The sequence below is a fragment of the Homarus americanus genome, unplaced genomic scaffold, assembly GCF_018991925.1.
Source record: "Homarus americanus isolate GMGI-L3 unplaced genomic scaffold, GMGI_Hamer_2.0 scaffold4060, whole genome shotgun sequence".
In the NCBI taxonomy this organism is placed as follows: domain Eukaryota; kingdom Metazoa; phylum Arthropoda; class Malacostraca; order Decapoda; family Nephropidae; genus Homarus; species Homarus americanus.
Window position 1 is genome coordinate 8,666,858 of NW_024746161.1, and position 6,787 is coordinate 8,673,644.

Here is a 6,787-nt window from a genome sequence, read left to right on the forward strand (position 1 = left end):
TAAAAGATCATTATTTGCTTAGTTAAGAAAATATTCTCTCTTCGGTTCGCAGTAAGAGAGATGGCGGTAACTACTCCACAACTCTACACCAGTTTTACACCATTTGGGTCTTTTAAATTTCAAGTAACGGGTCGGGAAAAAAAATTGTTTTTTGAATGTTGAATTTCCTACAGCTTCCAGAAACATACGGGGGTGTAATTGTTTTTTTGGGGAGATATGATTTTGGGAAAAGATACAGGATATTATTTTTATTAGGTTACGTTAGGTCTTTTCGGTTTGAAGTATCGTGTCCAAAAATGAATATAAATATGATTTTTAATGTAGATTTTCCTGTCGATTCCAGAAATATTACTTAACCTATCCTAATAATAAATAATATCCGGTATGTTTTTTTGAAAAATTAATTAAAATTAAAATTTTCAAGAAATATTCCTCAAAAGGCTTATCAGAATGTTCTTCATAAAATATTCTTGAAATTCGACAGTTGCGACAGTTAAATTGCGGGGTAATTAGTGGTTCGTAACTACGCCTGGATGAGGGTGATTATATTTTTTTCCAATGCTAATTAGTGTACTCTCCAACTATAGGTTTCCGAGGTGATTTTTTGCTGTTCGTGGTCACCTGGTGTGTTCCTGGTCACCTGGTGTGTTCCTGGTCACCTGGTGTGTTCCTGGTCACCTGGTGTGTTCCTGGTCACCTGGTGTGTTCCTGGTCACCTGGTGTGTTCCTGGTCACCTGGTGTGTTCTTGGTCATCTGGTGTGTTCCTGGTCACCTGCTGTGTTCTGGTCATCTGGTGTGTTCGTGGTCACCTGGTGTGTTCGTGGTCACCCGGTGTGTTCCTGGTTACCTGGTGTGTTCCTGGTCACCTGGTGTGTTCCTGGTCACCTGCTGTGTTCCTGGTCACCTGCTGTGTTCGTGGTCACCCGGTGTGTTCCTGGTCACCTGGTGTGCACCTGGTCACCTGGTGTGTTCTTGGTCATCTGGTGTGTTCCTGGTCACCTGGTGTGCACCTGGTCACCTGGTGTGTTCCTGGTCACCTGGTGTGAAACACAGGCTCAGGTGCAGCATCAATAACTCACTCTCCAAGCATTAGGCTGAGATTTAACACTGCTGGTGAAATAGTGAGACGACGTGGGCGTGTCCACCTCACATAGGTTAAAGGTCAAACCAGGAAAGGTCAACCTCTCCCTCTGCAGCGCTCATACACAGAAAGAGTCGTATACACCAGGCATCATACACTGAAGGATGTATAATAAAAGACACATTTCATACGGAGTTGACATGGTAAGACATTTTACTCATAAGATCATACACAGTACCAATCATACACACGAAGAATTATACCACAGAAATTAACACACACAGGTGTTCTCTTCACTCTAAAGCTAACCCATTGTAATTTGTGTTCACTACATACACTCCCGTGACTCTAGCGGCACTCACCTGTATAACCTTACTTAAACTCGTCCATATACTGGGGGTTTAGAGAGCGGTGTGAGCCAGAGTCCAGGTATAGGTTGATGAGGACCTCTCGTCTTTTACCAGGTTACTTAAATATGGCTCCTCTCATCTCCAGGTAAAACAACACTGAATCTCTCACATTAAACTATAATATATATATATAGTGTCTCTCACTCTCAAACTATAATATTATATCATCTCTCTCACCTCCAATTATAAAGCACTGTGTCTCTCATCCACAATATATACTATCTCTCTCACCTCCCTCTAGTAGTGAGATATACAGGATCTCTTTACTACCAGATATGAGAGATATCCTGAGAAACAACTTGTTATCTGGACATATTTGGGTATCTCACTTCCTGATAACGCAGGAAGACAGAAAATCATAGCCTGAATTATGGGGTAAATGTCATGAGGAAAATGTCATGGAAGGAAATTTTATGGAAAGAGGAAAAATTTATGGTAGAGGAAAATGTCACAAGAATAATGTCATAGAATAAGAAAAAAAATTATATTACATGGGGAAAAATGTTAAATGAATCACTAAAATAACTACGTAAAGTAAGATAGAAAATATAGAGACATAACACCTGGAGCAAAACGAATTATATTTTAGAGATGAAGCTCGAAATTTTAAAACTTACAATTATATGATGAGGAGGTACAGGTGTGTTGAGGAAAGGTCATCTTGAGGTCATCTGGGGGTAATCTGGAGGTTATCTGGAGTTATCTAGGGATCATCTGGGGTAGAAGCATCATCACCAGCCTCCCACACGACAGAATATGCCTTGATATTCTAGTTATATACTTGTGGTGATTTAGTTGAGTTCCCCCTTGAAAAGAAAACAGAAATTAGAAAATTATTGTAATTTTAGATTTTTTTTTTTTTTTTGGTCTCGTGTCTTGAAAGAAAGAAACAAAGAAAGAAACAAAGAAAGAAACAAAGAAAGAAAGAAAGAAAGAAAGAAAGAAAGAAAGAAAGAAAGAAAGAAAGAAAGAAAGAAAGAAAGAAAGAAAGAAAGAAAGAAAGTTAGAAAGTAGTAAGAGCTGATATAAACATTCCAAATAACCCCGAGCATTACCTGCACTGGAACAATTACCCCCCGCGAACATTACATATAAAAAAAACCCACACACACACACACATTTAAACACATCCCAAGAACCTTTTTAGAAACATTACATTCCCTCGTTACGGTTTAGAAGAAAATTCTAAATACAACCTTGGACGTCTTCAGTAGTTGGGAGTATTATACAAACAAATCTATTATGCTCAAGTGACTTTTAAAACTGTAATACTTATTTTTATTATTATCACAATACCTCATTATTCTCCCGACGGATTAAAATTGGTGTATTATAACTGATTAAAAAAAATGAGGAGGCAGTGGGTATTTACAGTGTCCTGAGCAGTATGTGTCCCCATTTATAGTGTCACCCAGCAGTATGTGTCCCCATTTATAGTGTCCTGAGCAGTATGTGTCCCCATTTATAGTGTCACCCAGCAGTATGTGTCCCCATTTATAGTGTCACCCAGCAGTATGTGTCCCCATTTACAGTGTCCTGAGCAGTATGTGTCCCCATTTACAGTGTCACCCAGCAGTATGTGTCCCCATTTATAGTGTCCTGAGCAGTATGTGTCCCCATTTATAGTGTCACCCAGCAGTATGTGTCCCCATTTATAGTGTCACCCAGCAGTATGTGTCCCCATTTACAGTGTCCTGAGCAGTATGTGTCCCCATTTACAGTGTCACCCAGCAGTATGTGTCCCCATTTACACTGACCTTACCATCAGTGCAGGTGAGGTATCGACTATCACCAATATCACCAACGACCGACACCAACACGAACCACTAATCGTCACAAACACCACCACCACCGATCGTCACCAACACTAGCCACTAATCGTCACCAACACCACCAATAATCGTCACCAACACCACCACCGATCGTCACCAACACCACCAATAATCGTAACCAACACCACCACCGATCGTCACCAACACTAGCCACTAATCGTCACCATCAACACCACCACCAACAACACCACCGACCATCACCAACACCTCCACCAACACTACAGTACAGGCGACGTGTAGAGGAGCAGTTTATTCTCTTTTTGTGGGAGGGCGTAGGAGGTGTGGTGATAATTAAGGACTTGAGCGAGAAGGATGACGAGTGGGGCGGGAGTGTGTGGGCGGGAGTGTGTGGGCGGGAGGTGTGGGCGTGAGTGTGGGGCGGGATGTGGGGTGTGGGAGTGTGTGGGCGTGGTGTATGGGAGTGTGTGGGCAGGTGTGTGTGTGTGTGTGTGTGTGTGTGTGTGTGTGTGTGTGTGTGTGTGTGTGTGTGTGTGTGTGTGTGTGTGTGGGCGGAGTGTGTGGGTAGGAGGGCATAGGTGGAAGGGTGTTAAGAGTGCGAGGACTTGAGTGTGAGAGTGAACGTGAGTGGTGTGTGGGCGGGATGGGTTGAGTGGTGTGTGGGCGGGATGGGTTGAGTGGTGTGTGGGCGGGATGGGCTGAGTGAAAGGACTGTGTGTGGGGGCGGTGGGGGTGGAGGGGCTGAGAGCCTCCACCAGAGCAGTATAGATCCCGCAGGCAAGTCTTTGTGTTGATAACTGAAGACGACAGACGGACTATTGAGAAGTACCCTAACCTAACCTAACCTAACCTAACCTAACCTAACCTAACCTAACCTAACCTAACCTAACCTAACCTAACCTAACCTAACCTAACCTGACCTGACCTAACCTAACCTAACCTAACCTGAGTGAGACAGAAATGAGAGAATCAGTACAAGTTCGTCATTCTACGGGCAAAGTTTAATAACTAATAAGTTTAAATCACCTGAAGATTAATCCTCAGCCCAATTTCACCTGATAATTATAATAGATATTAATGTTACCTGATAAGTTAGGTTAGGTTACGTTAGGCTGGGCTAGGCTAGGTTAGAGAAGGATAGGTTAGGATAGCTTAGAGAAGGTTAGGTTAGTTTAGGTTAGGTTAGGTTAGTATAATCCTCACGTTGATTCTAAAGTCTTATTCACCAACACCCGTCACAGTACATCACTCAGCCTACACCCTGACTCATCACCACGAGAGAGAGTGAGAGAAAGAGTTTGGCTGCTTCGGGTGGTCATGTTCAGGAGCCCTTGGCCAGCACAACGACGCATTAAGGAGGAGCAGGAGGAGGAGGAGGAGGACGAGGAGGAGGAGTAGGCAGCGGTGGCGTCCTATGAATGAAGCTTGGTGTGGGTGGTGGCTGTGGGGGAGAAAGGAGGGGGGTGAGAAGGAGAGTTAGGAGGCGGTTCGAGGTGGGCGTGCGGAGTGAGAGGGAGAGAGGGGAGAGGGGAGGTTGAGCGTGGGTGAGGATGAATGAAGGTGCGGGGGTGGGGATTAAGAGGAGGAGGAGGGGGAGGAGGAGGAGGAGGAGGGGATGAGGGGAGAGAAGCTATTAGGGGGGGTGGAAATAGGAGAGAAGGAAGTGGGGGGAGAGGAAGTGGGAGGGAGAAATATTACCAGCTGTGTAGGAAGTGATGGAGAGGGGAGGGAGGGAGGGAGGGAGGAGGGAGAGAGGGGGGGGGGAGGGAGGGAGGGAGGGAGGAGGGGGAGGAGGGAGGGAGAGAGAGAGAATATGAATGGTGGTATAAGACTTTGGGGGGTAAAGGTGGGGAGGAGGGGGGACGAGGGAAGGGGGAGAGGGGGAGGGAACGAAGGAAGGAGTAGGGGGTTTGAAAATTAGTCGGGGATGAAGGTATTAAAAGTCATATTGGAGGGAGAGCAGGGGAGGGGTATAAGGGGGAGGAGGGGAGGAAGGAGGGGAGGGTGAAGGTACGAAAGAGTGGGAGGTGATATCTGTTGATGCCGGCCAAGTCGTGGGCGTTCTGATGGAGGAGGGGGGTGGAGAAGAAGAGGAGAAGGGTAAAGAGGGAGAGGAGGTGGGATGAAGAGGGCGAGAAGAGGAGGAAGAGAAGAAGGTAGGTAGATAGGTAGGTAGGTGAGAGAATGAAAGAAAGGAGGGTAAAAGGGGTAGAGAGAAGGATATACAGAGAAAGAAGTAGTAGGAAGGAGGGGAAAATGGGGGTGGAGGGAGGAGAGGCGAGGGGACGCAGATGAGAGATGGCTGAGGTCCAAGAGAGAGAGAGAGAGAGAGAGAGAGAGAGAGAGAGAGAGAGAGAGAGGGAGAGAGGGGGAGAGAGGGGGAGAGGAGAGAGAGAGAGAGAGAGAGAGAGAGAGAGAGAGAGAGAGAGAGAGAGAGAGAGAGAGAGAGAGAGATCTGGGTGTTGGTGAAGGAGAGGAGCAATACAAGGCAGACAAAAATCTCACCTCAGCTAAGTGCCGTGTGGGTCCTTACGTCATTCTCACACAGCTGCTATTCATGCCTAAGTTTATTCCCACCCTAAAGACTTTATTTAACTTGTTAGTCAGTTGGTTTTGTGTGGTAACATTTGTGTGTACTGCAGTTGATTTTATTGTCTGTGCACCTGTCATATGTGTGTGTGTGTGTGTGTGTGTGTGTGTGTGTGTGTGTGTGTGTGTGTGTGTGTGTGTGTGTGTGTGTGTGTGTGTGTGTGTGTGTGTGTGTTGTGTGCGTATTTGTATGTATGTATGTTTGTATGTATTGGTAGTTATTAACGAACCTTCTGACATCTATCTATCAATATATCTCACATCAGGAAGGTGGGGGCTAATCTGACACCGATTTCTCTCATCAGCCCCTTGAGGAGGTCATTTTGGTGGGTCTGACAGTCCCCTCCGCTCTCCTACTACACCTTAATTACTTCGCACAGGTGATACAGGTGCAAGACAACTGTTATATACGGGGGATTTATATAGTTTGTGGGTTGAGTAAATAAACTAGAGCACACAGTGGTAAGAGTGTTAGCGATATAGTTTAAAAGATTCATATATCACGTAATTTAACCTAACCTAACCTGACCTAACCTGACCTAACCTGACCTAGTCTACTCAAAATGGTACGTCACTCACCTACTCACTCACCCACCCACTCACACCACCAGACGCTATACTATGCTAAATTTCCCTCTTTCCTCTTCAGCACTCAAGCAAATATGGCTTACACCTCACTGAAGTTTCCTGTTGTGTGGGTGATATATACCGCGTCACTTACCCCTGTCACCTCCACTCTGTTGTCACGAACATCCGGGAATTATACAAAAAGCTTCTCGATTATACATCTAGAGCTTCACTGGCATTACAAGAGCTTCCAATCCTTGCTGAGAGAGATATTAAATATTTCAGGTCTGGTGGAGTCTTATCTGGTGTTTAATGGCTATTCTCGGTATAGAAGAGATTACTTTATAAA